Genomic DNA, 17487 nt, shown 5'->3' with positions numbered 1-17487 from the left:
AGAGAGAGAAAGTTGTTGAAAAGAAAGAAAGAAAGAAAGAAAGAAAGAAAGAAAGAAAGAAAGAAAGAAAGAAAAAGAAAGAAGGAAGGAAAATAGAAAAGCAACAAAAACCAAACTTAAAATAATGATATGAAAACAAAGAGCTTAAGTGCATTAAAGAAGAACCTGTAAATAGAAGTCAAAAACTATAAAAAGGATTTTTGTGCTCATCTCTTCAATTAACCTGTTCTCAAGAGAACAGAAACAAGGCTTGTCAGAATTATGTTTAAACATAAAGCAAATAGATCCTGAGAAAACACTTAGAAAAAATGATCAGGAGCTCTACAACCTTTTTAATTTGCTTATTTTTATTTTATTTTTTATTTTTTTAATTTATTTTTCAATTACAGTTGACATACAATATTACATTAGTTTCAGGTGTACAACACAGTGATTAGGCATGTATATACCATACGAAGTTATCACTCAGATAATTCATGATCTTTTTTTTTTTACAGTTTGGCAAAGGTTTTTTCTACAGTTATTTTGTGTGTGTGTGTGTGTGTGATAAAATACACATAACATAAAATTTACCATTGTAATTGTGTTAAGTATACAGGTCAGTGGTGTTAAATACATTTATAATGTTAAATATAGTTATAATGCAACCATCACCATCATCTATCTCCATAACTCTTTTTTATCTTATATAAATACAGAAGCTCTATATACATTAAACAATAATTCGCCTCTGCTCCCGGTCCTGGCAACCATCATACTACTTTCCATCTCTATGTCTCTACGGTTTTGAGTACTTAAAGTACCTCATGTAAGTGGAATTATACAGTATTTATCTTTTTTATTGGCTTCTTTTATTTAGCATAATGTCCTCAAGGTTCATCCATGCTGGAGCATGTGTCGGAATTTCCTTCCTTTTAAGGCTGAATAATATTGCACTGTATATATATACATTTTGTTTATCCATTCATCGAATGATGGACACTTGGGCTGCTTCCAAGTTTTAGCTATTGTGAATAATACTGCTACATACATGATTGTACAAATATCTCCCTGAGACCCTCTTGTCAATCCTTTTGAGTATGTACTCAGAAGTAGAATTGCTGGATTGTATGGTAATTCTATTTTTAATTTTTTTCGAGAAACTGTCATATTGTTTTCCACAAGGCTATATACTTTTTATATTCTGGCTATACACGTACAGCAGCTATACATTCATTTACATTTTACATTGTGCACCAAAATGCACAAAAGTTCCAATTTCTCCATATTCTTGCCAACATCTATTATTTACTAGTTTTTTATGGTAACCATCCTAATAGGTGTTAGGTGATATCTCATTTTATTTTTGATTTGCTTTTTCCTAATGATTTCCTAAAGATCTACATCAGACATCTTTTCATGTGCTAATTGGCCCTTTGTATATCTTCTTTGGAGAAATGTCTAGTCAAGTCTTTTGACCATTATTTAAAAAGGACAGTTGGGTTTTTTGCTGTTCGGTTTTAGAAGTTTTCCATAATTTCTGGATATTAATCCTTTATCAAATCAAATCTCCCATTCTATGGATTGCCATTTTACTCAGTTGACAGTTACTATTGATGCCCAAATTTTTTAAATTTTCAAGAAGCCAAATTTGTCCATCTTTTTTTTATTACCTATGCTTTTTGTGTCATATCCAAGAAATAAGTTCCAAATCCAATGCTACAAAGCTTTTGTTTTATATTTTCTTTTAAGAATTATATTGCTTTAGGTCTTACATTTAGGTCTTTGATTCCTTTCAAGTTAAATTTTTGGAAAGTGTTAGGTAAAGGTACGACTTAATTCTTTTGAAAGTAGATATCTAGTTTTTCTGGCACTCTTTGTTGAAAACTGTTCTTTCCCCATTGAATGGTCTTCGCACTCTTGTCAAAAATCACTTAACCATACATATACAAGGGTATATTTCTGGGCTCTCTATTCTAAACGATTGCTTTTTATGTCTATCCATATGTCAGTACCAGTTTTAATTACTGTAATTTTGTAGTATATTTTTTTAGTGATATTTTAAAGTTTTTTACTGAGATATAATTGACATAATATTGGATTCATTTCAGGTGTACAACATAATATTTTAATATTTGTATTATTACAAAATAATTGCCACAATAAGTCTAGTTAATGTCCACCACAATACATAGTCACAAATTTTTTTCTTATGATGAAAAACTTTTAAGATCTACTCCCTTAGCAACTTTTAGATATGTAATACAGTAGTGTTAACTATAGTCATCATGGTGTTCATTACATTCACAGGACTTATTTTATAACTGGAAGTTTGTACCTTTTGACTCCATGTACCCATTTTCCCACTCTCATACCTAACCTCTGGAAACTACCAATATGCTCTCTGTATCTAAAACCATCTGACATAGTTTCATTTAGCATAATGCCCTCAAGAATCATCCATGTGGTCACGAATGACAAGATTCCATTCCTTTCTATGACTGAATAATATTTCATTATATATATACATATTTTTTTTCCATTCATCTATCAGTAGACAGGTTGTTTCCATGTCTAATCTATTGTAAATGATGTGCAATGAACATCTGGGTGCATATATCTTTTTGAGATAGTGCTTTTATTTTCTTCAGATAAATACCCAGAAATGAAATTAGTGGATCATTTGGTAGTTCTATTTTTAATTTTTTGAGAAAACTCCATATTGTTTTCCATAATGGCTGTACCAATTTACATTTCCACCAGCAGTGCACAAGGGTTCCCCTTTTCCACATCATCATTAACACTTGTTACTTCTTATCTTTTTGATAATAGCTATTCTAACAGGTATGAGTTGGTATCTCATTGTGGTTTTAATTTGCATTTCCCTGATTGGTGACATTGAACACCTTTTCATGTACTAATTTCCCAACTGCATGTCTCTTTAGAAAAATGCCTCTTCTGCCCAACATTAATTGAATTGTTTTTGTTTGTTCGTTCGTTTGTTTCGCTATTGAATTCTATGAGGTTTTTATATATTTTGGATATTAACCCCTTACCAGATATACGATTTGCACATATTTTCTGCCATTCAGTAGGTTGTCTTTACATTTTGGTAATGGTTTCCTTTGCTGTGTAGAAGCTTTTTAGTTTGATGTATTCCCACTTGTTTATTTTTTGCTTTGGTTGCCTTTGCTTTGGTGTCAAATCTAAAAAATTATTGTCATGACTAATGTCAAGAGCCTACCACCTATTTTTTTTTTAATCTATTTTGAGTTAATTTATGCATATAGTGTAAGACAGCAATCCAGTTTCATTCTTTTGCATGTGGCTGGCCAGTTTTCCCAACAATATTTATTGCAGAGACTGTTCTTGCTTCATTGTTTATTCTTGGCTCCTTTGTCATAAATTAATTGACCATACATGTGCAAATTTATTTCTGGGCTTTTTAATCTGTTCTATTGATCTATGTGTCATAGTACTGTTTTGATTATTATGGCTTTGTGGTACAGTTTGAAATCAGGTGTCTAATATAAGTATAGCTATCCCAGCTTTCTTTTGGTTTCCATTTGCATGGAATATCTTTTTCCATCTCTTCAATTTAAGCCTGTGTGCTTCCTTATATCTGAAGTGCCTCTTGTAGGCAGTATATAGATGAGTCTTGGGGTTTGTTTGTTTTTTAATCCATTCAACTATTATGTCTTTTGTTTGGAGAATTTAGTTCATTTACATTTAAAGTAATTATTTATAGATTTGTACTTACTACCATTTAATTAATTGTTTCCTGACTGTGTTGTAGTTCCTCTCTGTTCAATGCTTCTTCTCTAACTCTCTTCCTTTGTGGTTTGAAGACTTGTTTAGTAGTATGCTTAGATTTATTTCTCTTTAGCTTTTGTGTATCTGCTATAATTTTGCTTTATGGTTACCATGAGGTTAACATATAAAAACTTACATTTAAAAGTCTATTTTAAGTTGATAACAACTTAAGTTCGAGTGCATGTTAAAGTTCTATATTTTTACTCTTCCCTCCACATTTTATATTTTTGATGTCATGTCTTACATTTTTTATCTGGTCTGTACTTTAACTAATTATTATATTTACAGTTATTTTTACTGCTTTTATATTTTAACCTTTATACTAGCTTTATAAGTGATTAATCTACCACCTTTACCATATATTTTCCTTTACCAGTGAGACTTACACTTTCATCTATTTTCATGTTCCTAATTAACACCCTTTGTTTTCAGCTTAAAGAAGTTCCTTTAACATTTTTTGTAAGGGGGTTTAGTGGTGAATTCCTTTAGCTTTTGTTAGTCTGGAAAACTCTTTACCTCTCCTTCAATTTTGAATGATAACTTTGTAGGGTAGAGTATTTTTGGTCAGCATTTTTTTTCTTTCAGCACTTTGACTATATCGTGCCACTCTCTTTTAGTCAGCAAAAATCTGCTGTTAGTCTTATGGGTTTTCCCTTGTACTAACAAGTTGTTTTTCTCTTGCTACTTTTAAGATTCTCTCCTTGTCTTTAAATTTTGATATTTTAATTATAATGTGTGGGCTTCTGGATCTGGATATCTGTTTCCTCACCCAGATTAAGGAAGTTTTCAGCCATTATCTCTTCAAATAAGTTTTCTGCCCCTTTCTCTATCTCTTCTCCTTCTGAGACTCCTACAATGACAATGTTAGTTTGCCTGATGTTGTCACATAAGTCCTTTATGCTATCTTCGCTTTTTTCTTTTTTCTTTTCTTTTCGCAGCTCTGATTGAGTGAGTTCCACTGCACTGTCTTCAGGTTTACAGATCTTTTCTTCCGCTTCATCTGGTCTGTTGTCGAACCCCTCCTAGTGTGTGTTTCAGTTCAGTTAGTATATTCTTCAGCTCTGTGACTCCTATTCAGTACTTTTTTAAAAGGCCCAGTCAGTGCCATTTGTTGTACATGTTGAACAGCCTCTGCGACCCAAGGGCTCCTATATGAGGGTTTTTTTTTTCCTTTTTCTTTTTTGCATCAAACAGTTCATTCCAAAACCTGTCCACAAGGAAGACAAAAACAGAATAAAACAAACATGAAAAACTGAACAGTTTATGTATGAAAAAAAGAAGGTAAAAAACTCACCAGACAAAACCACACCACTCATCCCATTTAATTTCCTGTTACATGCACTGAGGAAACAGAACATCAGGCCCCAAGGCAGCAATGCTCTGAGGTTCTAGCTCAGGCTCCTTCTGTGTGGCAGATTCATGCACACACATCCACACATACCACTGACCCAGGCAGAAGTACACATGCACACACAGGCAGCCAGAGAACCACAGTGGGAGATGAAAGAAAGGGTAGGGGCTGGTCCAGGATATGGTATCATTTAGAAAATAGGGACCCAGAGAACTCTTTCACTGTGGGCTAAGCAAGAGTCATAATTAAAACAAAGGCAGAACATAGGATAAATTTTGGATGCTCAAAGAAGAGATTCAATAGATGAAGAGGAAAAGATGCAGGGGAAGTTTCTGGGAAGCAGCCTCAGAAGAGGAGGGTTTTTTGTTTTTCATTTTTTATTGGGAACTCAGATGAGCAGAGGTCCTCTGACTCCAGTGGTACACTGAGATTGAAGGAATATGCCACTGCATTGCCTCTGCCTCCTATGCTCTCCCCCAAGATAGAAGGAAACCATAAACGCCCTCCCCATTGCCATTCTTAAGGACCCCTCCACACACAAAGTTAAGCCCAGGAAAGGGCCAGTCATAGAAAGCCTCAGTAATTCTTCTTAATGGCACCAAAGCCAGAGAAGCCCATCACAGCTGCTATCTCATCATCCTCCTCAAACGTCAAGTCCTTCTCAGCCCTCTTTTTCTTCTCCTTCTGTTTCTCTTTCTTATAGGCTTTGGTCTTTCCCTCTTCTTCTCTGAGCTCCTTCATCCTTTCCTCAAAATTCTAATCCTACTGCTTCTCTTCCATCTTTTTCTTATTGACTTCAAAAAGTTTTTTCACCTGATCCAAGGTGGAACATTCCACATGCATATACATGCCCAGGTTTCGCTGATGTTTTTTTTTCCATTAATGTGATCTAGGAAGTTGATGGAGTCCTTCACAATACAGTCACAGACATTGCAGTAATATCCTCCCATTTCAGATTGTGGAGTGCTCTTGGTAATGACAATGGTCTTTCCAAGTTTGGATTCCAAGTCCACCTTCTAGTCCCTATGCCAGAGAAGCTCCCACTTGACCGGGTGCACCGGTTTTCCATCCTTCTATTCTCTCTCTTCCATGAGCCTCTTCTCAGTGAGCTTCTCATATTCATCTTTGTCTCACTTTCGGCGAAAGTCCAAGTTTTTTATCCCGCTGCTCGATTTCATCTTCCCTATTTGGTACTTTTAAAATGTTTTTATCTCTTTGTTAAAGTTCTCACTGTGTTTATTCATTCTTCTCCTGAGTTCAGTAAGCATTTTTATGACCATTACTTTGAACATTTTATCAGGTAAAAGACTTATCTCAATTTCATTAAAGTTATTTTTTTCTAAGGTATTACCTTGTTCTTTTGTTTAGAACATATTTTGTTGTTTCTTCATTTCACTTTTACCCTCTGTGTTGGTTTCCATGCATTAGATGAAACAGCAACCTCTCATTCTTGAAATAGTGGCCTCATGTAGAGATAACCATTATCAACCTTGCTTTAGCTCTTGGTTGTCTCTCAAACCTTTGTGATTGTTCAAGCAACCTATTTTGTTTTTTAATAGCTCCCAAGATCTGTCAGTGACCTGAAGGGGACAGTCTCAGCCAGCACCTAGATGCGGGCTGATTGGAAGCCAGATACACAAGAAGTGGCTTTTAAAGTATGCAAATATATACAATCCCGTTGGACCACAAGTATAAGCCCTACTGGCCACCAGACTGAGATCTGGAGTTATCCCCTGGGTAGCAGTCACAAAACTGGGCATACATTCTTTGAGAGTACCTCTGTGATCCCCAAGTGTGTCGGAAGACTGCCTCTCAGGACAAAACTCATGGATAAGCAAATAGGCCTCTTTCTCAGAAAGAGCAGGGGTAGAGAGGATGTTTCAGTCTGCTATCTGTGCAAAATTGACAAATATTGTAGTAGATTTTGATATCAAGAAATGTGAGTCTTCTGGGGTTTTTTCCTCTTTAATTCCCCCTCCTCCACCCCACTTCCACCCCTGACCTACGGATGTTGCCATCTCCCCTTAAGAACTGGATCTCTGAAGGCCAGGCATCTCCTCCTATGCACTCCCAGCGTGCCCCCGGGGCCTGGGGCCTGGTGCACCGGGGGTATGGTCCGTGGCTCCACCTGGGCGCAAACCCAGGACCTTCTGCATATAAAGCAGATGTGCTAACCACTACACCATGGAGCCATCCTCTGGGGTTTGTTTTTTTTTTTTTTTTTTTTCAAGATTGTTTTGGCTATTTGAGATTTTTTGAGATTCCTTATAAATTTTAGAATAGGTTTTTCTACTTCTGCAAAAAATATTTTCATTGGGCTTTTGATGACGATTATATTGAATCTGTAGATGGCTTTGTATTGGCATTTTAATAATATTAAGTCTTCCAGTTTATGGATATGGGATGTTTTTATTTGTCTACTTAAATTTTTTCTGACAATATTTTGTAGTTTTAATTTAAGTACAAATCCTTCCCCTCCTTGGTTAAGTTAATTTCTAAGTATTTGTTCTTAAACTAATTTAAAAGGAGTTGTTTTTATAATTTTCTTTCCAAGTTGTTCATTGTTAGTGTATAGAAATGCAACTGATTTTTGTGTGTTGACTTTGTAACCTCATTCATTAGTTCGAAGTTTGTGTGTGCGTGTGTGTGTGTGTGTGTGGAATCTTTAAGTTTCTACATATTTCATCATATTATCTGAACGAAGATAATTTTACTTCTTCCTTTGCTATTTGGATACCTTTTATTTCTTTTTCTTGCCTAACTGCCCTGGCTACACCTTTTAGTGTTATATTGAATAGAAGTGGTGAAAGTGGGCATCCTTGTTTTATTCTAGTTCTTAGGAAGAAAGTTTTCAGTTTTTATTATTGATTATGGTGTTGCTGTTGTTTTTTTCATATATGGCTTTTATTATGTTGATGTAGTTTCCTTCTATTCCTATTTGTAGAGAGTTTTTGTCATGAAAGGGTGTTGAATTTTGTCAAATGTATTTTCTTCATCAATTGAAATGCTTATGTGAGAGTTTTTTGCTTCATTTGATTATTGTGTATGTAACAAATTGATCATTTTCATATTTTGAAACATCTAGGCATTCCAGGAATTAATCCCACTTTGGTCATGGTGTATACTTCTTTTACTATGCTGCTGAATTTAGTTTTCCAGTATTTTGTTAAGGGTTTTTGCATCAGTATTTATAAAGGATATTGGTCCATGTTTGTTTGTTTGTTTGTTCTTTTGTAGTGTCTTTGTCTGGATTTGGTATTAAGGTAATGCTGGTCTCACAAAATAGATTAGGATGTGGTTCTTCCTCTTCAATTTTTGGAAAATTTTGAGAAAGGTTGGTATTAGTTTTCTTTAAATGTTTGGTAGTATTCACCGGTGAAGCCATCAGATCCAGGGTTTTCCTTTGTTGGGAAATTTTTTACTTTGACTCAATCTCCTTACTAGTCATAGGTGTATTCAAGTTGTCTATATTATTATGATTTAGTCTTGATAAGTTTTGTGTTTCTAGGAATTTATTCATTTTATCTAGGTTATCCAATTCAACACTCTTTCTTTTGTTCTTGGTGTTCAGTTATAGTACTCTCTTATTCTTTTTATTTTTGTAGACTTGGTAGCAATGTCCCCTCATTTCTGATTTAATAATTTGAATCTTCTCTCTTTTTCTTAGCTAATTCTTTAATTTTATTGATGTTTTTAAATAACCAATCTTGGTTTAATTGATTTTCTCTATTGTTTTTCTATCATCTATTTCATTTATCTCTGCTCTAATCTTTATTATCTCCTTCCTTCTACTAGTTTTGAGTTTAGTTTGTTCTTTTTCTAGTTTCTTATACTGTAAAGTAACGCTGTTGCTCTGAGATCTTTCTTGATTTTTAAAGTAAGTACTAAGGCTTTAAATTTCCCCCTTTATCACCACTATTACTGCATCCCATAAGCTTTGTTACATTGTGTTTTCATTTTCATTGATCAATAAGTATTTTCTAATTTTCCTCTGTTTTCTTCTTTGATCCATTGGCTGTTTAAAAGTGTGTTGTTTAATTTTCATGAATTCATGAATTTTCCAGTTTTCTTGCTTTTATTGATGTCTAACTTCATCCCATTGCAATTGGAAAATATGCCTTGTATGATTCTACATTTTTAAATATACTGACACTTAATTGGTGGCCTAACATATGGTCTATCCTAGAAAATGTCCCATATGAGACGAATGTGTATGTTACCATTCTTGGGTAGAATATTCTATAGATGTTTGTTAGATCTAGTTGGTTTACTGTGTTATTTAAGTCCTCCATTTCCTTATTTTTCTTTTGTCTAGTTGTTCTTTCCATTATTGTGAGTGGGATATTGACCTTTCCATCTACTATTGTAGAACTGCCTATTTTTACTATCAATTCTGTCAGATTTCGCTTCATATATTTTGTTGATCTGTTGTAAGGTGTGTAAATGTTTATAATTATATCTTCATGCTGTAATGAGCCTCTTATTATCATATGTCTTTGTCTCTTGTAACTTTTTTTTATTAAAATAATAGAATGTTCAAAGGGAACAAATTTATGCTGGTTGTATTACTCTGAGCTGGGTCACTATTTATATGGAATATCCTCTTCTATCCTTACTTTTAACATATTTGTATCTTTGGATATAAAGGGAAACTTTTGTATATAGCATATAGGTTAATCATATCTTTTTATTTATTGTTCTAATCTCTGTCTTTTGATTGGTAATTTAATCCATTTACATGTAAAGTAATTACTAATCAAAAGAAACTTACCTCTGTCATTTTGCTATTTATTTTTATTTGCCTTATAGCTCTCTGTCCCTCATTTCCTGCATTATTGTCTTCTTTTGTGTTTAGTTGGGGGTTTTTTGTATTATATGTTTAAATATATTTGTTTAAATAACTTCCTTATTTCCTTTTTGTATATTATACAGCTATTTTTTGTGGTTACTGTAATGTGGTTACATTTAATATCCTAAAATGTGGTCACATTTAACATCCTAAAATGATATTAAATGTGATTACATTTAATATCCTAAAATGATAACACTAATAAGATAATACTAATTTTTTATTTTCATCCTTTTCAGTTGTTGATGTCACAAAATTACATCTTTATACATAGGTACCTTAAAACATGAACTAAGAATTCCTTTAAATTCACTTGTCTCTTAAATTATGTAGAAAATAAAATATAGAGTGTTATTGGTTATTGTACTAACCAAAGTTACAATAATACTAGCTTTTAGATTAATAATTGTTTTTTCGATGTATTAGTTACATCAAACATGCAGAAAACAAAAAGTACAGTTGCAAACCATTGTTTCAATAATACTAGCTTTTACAATTGCTCATGTATTTATATTTATTGAGATCTTATTTCTTCATACTAGTTACTGTCTAGTGTCCTTTGATTTCATCTTGCTGGACACCCTTGAGCCTTTCTTGTAGGGTGGGCCTAGTGGTAACGAACTCTCTCAACATTTGTTTATGTGGGATTGTTTATTTATCTTTCATTTTTTAACAAGAGTTTTGCCTGATATAGGATTCTTGGTTGACAATTGTTTTCTTTTAGTATTTTTTATATATTGCCCTATTGCCTTTTGGCCTCTAAGGTTTCTTATGAAAAATATGCTGACTATCTTATTGAGGAGTCCTTATATGTAATGATTTGCTTCTCTCTTGTTACTTTCAAAATACTTCTTGTTCTCTGGCTTTTTAAAGTTTGGCTATAATGTAACTTAATGTGGGTCTCTTCGAGTTCATCATAGTTGGAATTCTTTGAGTTTCTTGGATATTTATACTCATGTTTTCCACCAAATTTGGGAGTTTTCAGCTATTATTTCTTCATATGTTCCTTTGAACTTTTCTCTCTTTCTTCTCCCTCTGGGACTCCCACAATGGATATGTTGGTCCATTTGATGGTTTCCTACATGTCCTTTAGGCTCTGTTTCCTTTAATCTTTTTTCTTTTTGTTTTTCAGACTTGATTATTTTCATTATCTTATATTTGAGTTTACTGATTTTTAGTTGTGCTTGCTCAAATCTGCATTTAAATTTCTCTAGTAAATTTTTCATTTCAGTTATTGTACTTTGCAGTTCCAGAAATGCTCTTTTTTTTAAAGTATTCCATCTCTTTATTTGGATTTCCATTTTGTTTATACATTTTTAAAAAACTTTTTCTTTAGTTTTTTTTAGCATCTTTAAGAGAATTGTTTTAAATCTTTGTCTGGCATATTTACCGTCAGGTCTTTTTCAAGGAGAGTTTCTGTTGATTTACTTTTTTCCTTTGAATGGGCCATACTTTCCTGTTTCTTTATATGTCTTCCGATATATATTTTTTGAACACTGGACATTTGAATCCAGTATTGTGATACCTCTGGAAATCAGATTTTCCCTCTTCTCCAAGGTTTGCTGGGGAGGGGTATTGTTTTTGTTCTGTTGTTGTTGTTGTAGGCTGCCTCTGTGCTGAGAATAAATCTGAGGTGTAAACTTAAAGTCTTCTCAGGTCTTTTCTGAGACTTTCTCATTGTATGTATGGTACTTTCTAATGTTCCCTGTACATGAAGTTGTTTTTGAATGTCCTAGTTTTTAATGTGTTCCCCTGCCCCCCACCCTCCATGGGGAAAAAGAGAAAAACGAAGAGGAGAGAAAATGAGTGCTCACAGTCACTTCTGGCCAAGGGGAAGGGCCTGTGACAGTGGGGGGAGGTGCAACAATGATGGCCATCAGCTCCTCTTCCTCCTTGTCTGAACCTCTGTATGGAAAAAAACAGCAATCAGAGCACAGATCCCTGATATTTGGAGAACAGGATCTTTTTATCTAAAAAGATCCCACGAGCTCACAAGCTTTTTGCAAGCTGCTCCAGGAACACATGCAGAGCTAACTGCCATATCACTGGGGGTGGGAAATTGATATCTACTAGCGCTAAGAGTTATATTGGCCAAAAGTAACTGCAATTTTAAGTCTAAATCTTCTCTTGGAAGTTGCAAGCCTTCAACAGATTCCATAGTTCAAAAATAATTGCATTAGAGGGGTTTATCAATGCAGTTGTTGGGTAGGTGGGGAGATAGATACCTGGTAATTTTAACTCTGCCATCTTCTTTCATGGTTTTGTAATAACAGCTTGGAAAACAAACAGAAAAGAGCCTGCAGACATTGAGTGATAACGTAGTAATGGTCATGATGGCTGTAATGAATTATTGTGATACCTATTTCAGTTATCCAAAGGCTATTTTCTTGGTATTTTTCTTCTCAGCTTTGTCTAATTTAAGGGAAGTGTAAAGGCAAGGGATATCTGATGAGTGGATGTTTTTGTAGTTTCTTTCAGGAGGCACTGTCAGAGGACAAAATCCATGATGTGGGAAGGGCCTGCATCCCAGACTGCAATCTTGTGAGGAGTGTATCCCTGAATAATAGGGTTTTGAGGATATAACTAGAAATCATGTCTCTATTTCCAGGCAACTATCCTTGTAGCTGGTGTGAAATCAATCAACTTTCAGATGCCAGGTCTTGTATTAATTTCTATACTGTAAAGTCACTCTTTGGCATCAAAGACCCAGAGGATCTTAAAGACCCTTAGGAAACCCCTGGGCCAGTTGTCCTCAGCACACCTTTAAGCAGTAGTCATACATGCTTAAATAATTAATGCCTAACTTCTCTTCAGCACCTATAAGTGTAATTCACAGAAAACCTTCAGTTAAAATGAAATGTGAAAGGATAGGCTACACAAGGAACCCAAAGTCTGAGCAGAGACCGTGGGTTAGAGAATGGCTGGTTTCTCCTTCTCCTGCTTTACCCTGTGGTCAACCTCGAAAGACTCGTTCCTTTTGCCTCAGAAGTTCAGGAGTTTTCACTGGCCAAAATACTGTTATGAAATCCTTCCTGCCCTCTCTGTAGGAAGATAGAGATCGGTTCCTACAGGTGATAAGGCGGATAGAGGGAGGGTTGTTGAGAAAATTTATTCCAACTCTGTCATGTATGTTAAGCATTAAATGTCTAGACTAGCCCTCTTCCATTTGTTTTGTTTTGGTTTATTTCACTGCAGTTCTATTAGGTGTGAGGAAAAGTTAGATCATATGTAGTCATTAGATCATGGATACATCTTATTAGGAAAATCATTCTGATGCAGAACGGGGCAAATTTCTCTGAGTGTGGGGGAGACCAAGCCCTGCACTGAGAGAAAAGGATTCTTGACAGAGTGTAGAAAGAATTTAACACACACGCCAAAGTTAGAGTCAAAAGGAAAGTTTATCAGAGAAGGGATAACGCTCCGTAGACAGAGCATGTTCTCCTCTCAGAGGCAGAGAGTGAGAGAGCCTAAGAGAGACTCAGAGGAATAGAGACAGTAGAGACAGGGACAGTGAGAGAGGCAGAATAAAGGCACTGAGAGGGATAGAGTAAAGACAGTGAGAGGGACCGAAAGAGAGAAAGGCACTGAGAGAGATCCCAAGTGTTGGGGGAATTCAGTTTATATAACATTCTTTAGTTCCTGTGAGTTATAGTTTAAAGATATTGTTTACCCATTTCCTTTGATATGGACATACAGTGAAGAAGAAGAAGAGGAAGACTATGTAGTGTGAAAAGGTAAGAATATGTAGCATGAAAGGCCTGCTGGCAGTTTCCAGCTTTTAATCCATAGGTTCCTTATGGTTTTAGCCATAGAGAATGGACGATTTTATTTTCTGTAGGGCACCACTTAAAAACTCTGTTTGTCTTGTTTCCTCTTCACAGATGTGGAAAACAGATTGTTAGCAACCCCAGAGAAATCTTCCTTTGTTCTTCAGGTGTCCTCTTGGCTTGGCTGCAGAGCCGATCGGCACATTGCAGTCTCCGAATGTAGCATGACTTAACATTTTAGTTCTCTTGCCTCCTCCCTATGTCAATTCTACTTATTTGGCCTCTTTATGTCTAGAAAATAGTAACATTTAACTAAAATAGTCATGAGGTCCATTCCAGTCTTACACTTTTATTAAAATGAGGAGAGGGAGGAAGGAGGTGGATACAGAATAACGAAGAACAAATGAAGGACATTGTGTGATGACAATGAGATTTACTTAAAGGTTAGTTGGGAGGAATGATTATGATTATTTTATTTGATTTTTGTAGAGAAAGCAAGCCTGATTTGATGATAAGTGCTTCTGGAAGAAGCAGTTCTCAAGGAAGCCATCTTTCAGCCAACTATAAAATGGGACTGGCTTTCTTGTGAGCCTTGTTTCCACCCATGTTTAAGAGCTCATGCTCTCATGAGAAATTTTATTCCCTCACATTGCTTCATCCATTCTCCTCAGCAGGCATGTTTGTTCACATCTGTAATAGTCCCCATTCAGTTTTAAAAATAGAAGCTACTCTAGGTATTTTAAGTAGAAAGGAATTTTATACAGGGAACTAGATGTTGAAAAATAATGTTTGTAGCTCTGGAAGATGCTATGTTTTCCAAAAATCACAAAAGTAGGGACTGAGGAAGTCACACATTTGAATTGTAGACATCAAGAAAATCCCATGAAGGAGCATTTGCGATCTTGCTTCTCAGCAATTATCATCCGTTTGGGTTCAAGTAAACTCATAAAAATTCTCTACAGGTTTGGGCATTCTAATATCAACACAAATCTGTCTTAAGCTACTTTTCTGCACATCTTGCCTGTCCTTCAGCATACTTCTAACTCAAAATACCTTCCCAGACTTGTCTTGGAGGCTGCAGCGTTCTTTCTCCTGTTCTGCAGGTTATCTTTCTAAGCTTGACTCAGATGCCAGCTCTTCCGTATTCTCAGTCAGAAGGAAACTCTTCTTCTTCTATCTTCCTGAGACAGTAGTTTTTAATGCATTTGTAGACGGGGGCCTGAACTGGAGTTCTGGATGTGTGGCCTTAGCCAAACTGTGACTCTGGCAACAGATTTTCCTTCTTTCATAATCACAATGACATGGGCTCTGACGCCCAAGTGAGATCATATAGTGTATCACTTGGGTAAAGGTGATCTGGGGTACATCCTACTGGATTCCTGCAGCTTGATGACAATAATAACAGCAGCCTACATGAGCAGGTACTCTACTAAGGGATTCTTCCAGCTCTGAAATACTGTTAAATGGAGTTATTTTGCCTCTGTTACAGATAAGGAAATTGAGGTTCAGAGAAGCGAAACGACTTCCTCAAGGTAATACACCCAAAACTACATTTACCATTGTTGATGGCACATTCACACCTTCCCTGAAATTACCCTGTATCCAAAGGACCTTCTGATATCTAGGACAGGAAATAATAGAATATGCTCCCACTAGTGGTAGGGTGCAGTAATGTAAGAAAAAAAAAAGAAAAAATCCTTTGGAGGCTGTGATCTAGGGATCAGGAAACAGCCCCTGCAACTGCCACAACTACATTTTAACACCCACACAATGCTGGGCCCTGGAATGCTGCTATAGAACCCCTGGTTCCTTGACTGTTCTCACCAGCAGAAAACAGAAGAGCATAAAGATAGAACGGTCTCACTCTGCCTTCTGATTCTCACATAAGACATCTATTTGGACAAAATTTGCGCCAGATAGTAGCCTTAAAGAGGTGTGGTAACAGTTATGCTTTAATTTTAGCTAACTAGGAGTGTCGAAAAGATCCTGAGTGTGCTGATACCATTTCCACCATAATAGCCAAGTGCTTCAATAGTTCTAATGTGCCAACAATAAGGTTTAAACCAAAGGAATGAATGTCTAAAAACAGAATTTCACCTGTCATTGAGAGAAACTCTTCTTTCTCTTAGCGTTGGGAGGGCACTTCAGATCTTAGCATATTAATGATCTCTACCAATTTTATCTTTTGTCTGCTGGTGCCTTATGGTTATGATTATCCAAGAGAAGGCAAAGTACTCACTTAATCTTCTATTTCCTACTGCCCAGGAATGCAATATATTCTCACATATAATTTTATCATTAAGATTACAAATTAGGTGGCCCTATCTCAAACCCACACTCTCCTCCATTCTGATAAAACACACTCATAAGTGAAAATAATAGAATGTGCAAAGGGAACAAATTTATGCTGGTTGTATTACTCTGAGCTGGGAGAGAGCTGTGGGTAAGAACCCAGGGCTCAGACCAGGGTTGCAGCTGCCCAAGAACTGACAGAGGACATGAGACACTCACCTGACGCTACCCTTCAGGATGAGTCCTATATCCTGATATTTTCAATTTCTATCTGAAAGAGACTCTTAAATTGGATATTCATTTTTAATTCATTTTTTTTTCCTTTAGGTTCTAATTATTTTATTAAAATATATCTTGGTATCAGTCATTCTGGGTTGATTTTCCAGGTACACAGTATATTCTTTATATGTAATTTCAAGTTGCCTTTTATTTCAGAATGGTTTTCTTCAATGGTTATTTTTTAGTATTTGTTCTGTTCTGTTAGTTGCCTTGGTTTTCTTCTTCAAGAATTTATACGCACACACAGACACTTTGCTGGTGTTCTGTATCACTTTCTCTTAAATCCTTTTTTCATTTCTTTCATATTTTAATTTAAAATCCCTCTTTTCCCTTTTGTTTCTCTTTATGCATGATCAAAGGTATTTATTAACTAATATATTACTTTTAGTTTAGTCTCCATTTCCGAAATATTGTTTCTTTTATTTCTGAAACTTTCCTTAGTTTTGTAAGCTGCATTTTCTAATATTTTTGTTTTCCTTTTTACAATAATATTATCTCTAATTTATTTTATTCTAATTTAAGTTTGTTCTTTTATAACTTGCATGATTTTCTTAATTTCTTTGAGCTTGCCTATTTAAAATATTAGAACATAGTTTTCCTTTATTTGTGGATATATCTTTCTGGCTTGTTTTCATTGCTTGAAAGAACAATATTCTGCTCTTAATTTTTCTTTTTTTCTGATAACATTCCACGGATTTGACTACTTTTCTTTCCCATTGTTTATATTTCAGCAAGATGGGTTTGCCTGTACTGAAAGGGAAGCCAGCCAGTGTAGCTTTGCTAGCTTCAAAGTTCTAGAGCTCCCTCTACTGTTAAATTTTGAATTGTTAAAATTTTTTGTGCTTTGTGAGATGTGCTTTCTCCTTTCCCCATTTCTTTTCTTTGTTCCTATTGTTTCTGCTCAGTATGGGGGTTTTGTCCTAGCAGTAAGACTTGAACCTGGAATCAAGATCACTCCAGCACTCTTTGAATTAACGAGGTCCTCTTGCACTCACCTGCAAGCCATAGTCTACAAAATTACTCCCAGTTTGGACTGGTCTTCTTTGGAGAATATATCTGCAATGCATACAAAGACAAAGGATTTCTAATAATATCCAAATTACATGGAATCAATAAGGAAAAGAAAACTGCTCAATAGAATAATGTGCATAGGTTAC

At 35.2% G+C, this 17487-nt stretch overlaps 1 pseudogene; it reads right to left on the bottom strand.

Moving 5' to 3' along the window:
- Nucleotides 1–5516: 5516 nt before the first annotated feature.
- On the bottom strand, nucleotides 5517–6321 carry LOC120603124 (zinc finger matrin-type protein 2-like; annotated as a pseudogene).
- Between the last annotated feature and the right edge of the window lie 11166 nt (nucleotides 6322–17487).

Source organism: Pteropus medius, unplaced genomic scaffold (genome assembly GCF_902729225.1).
Source record: "Pteropus medius unplaced genomic scaffold, Ma_sr-lr_union100, whole genome shotgun sequence".
NCBI classification, from domain to species: Eukaryota; Metazoa; Chordata; class Mammalia; order Chiroptera; family Pteropodidae; genus Pteropus; species Pteropus medius.
This window is presented reverse-complemented; position numbering and strand designations above follow the sequence as displayed.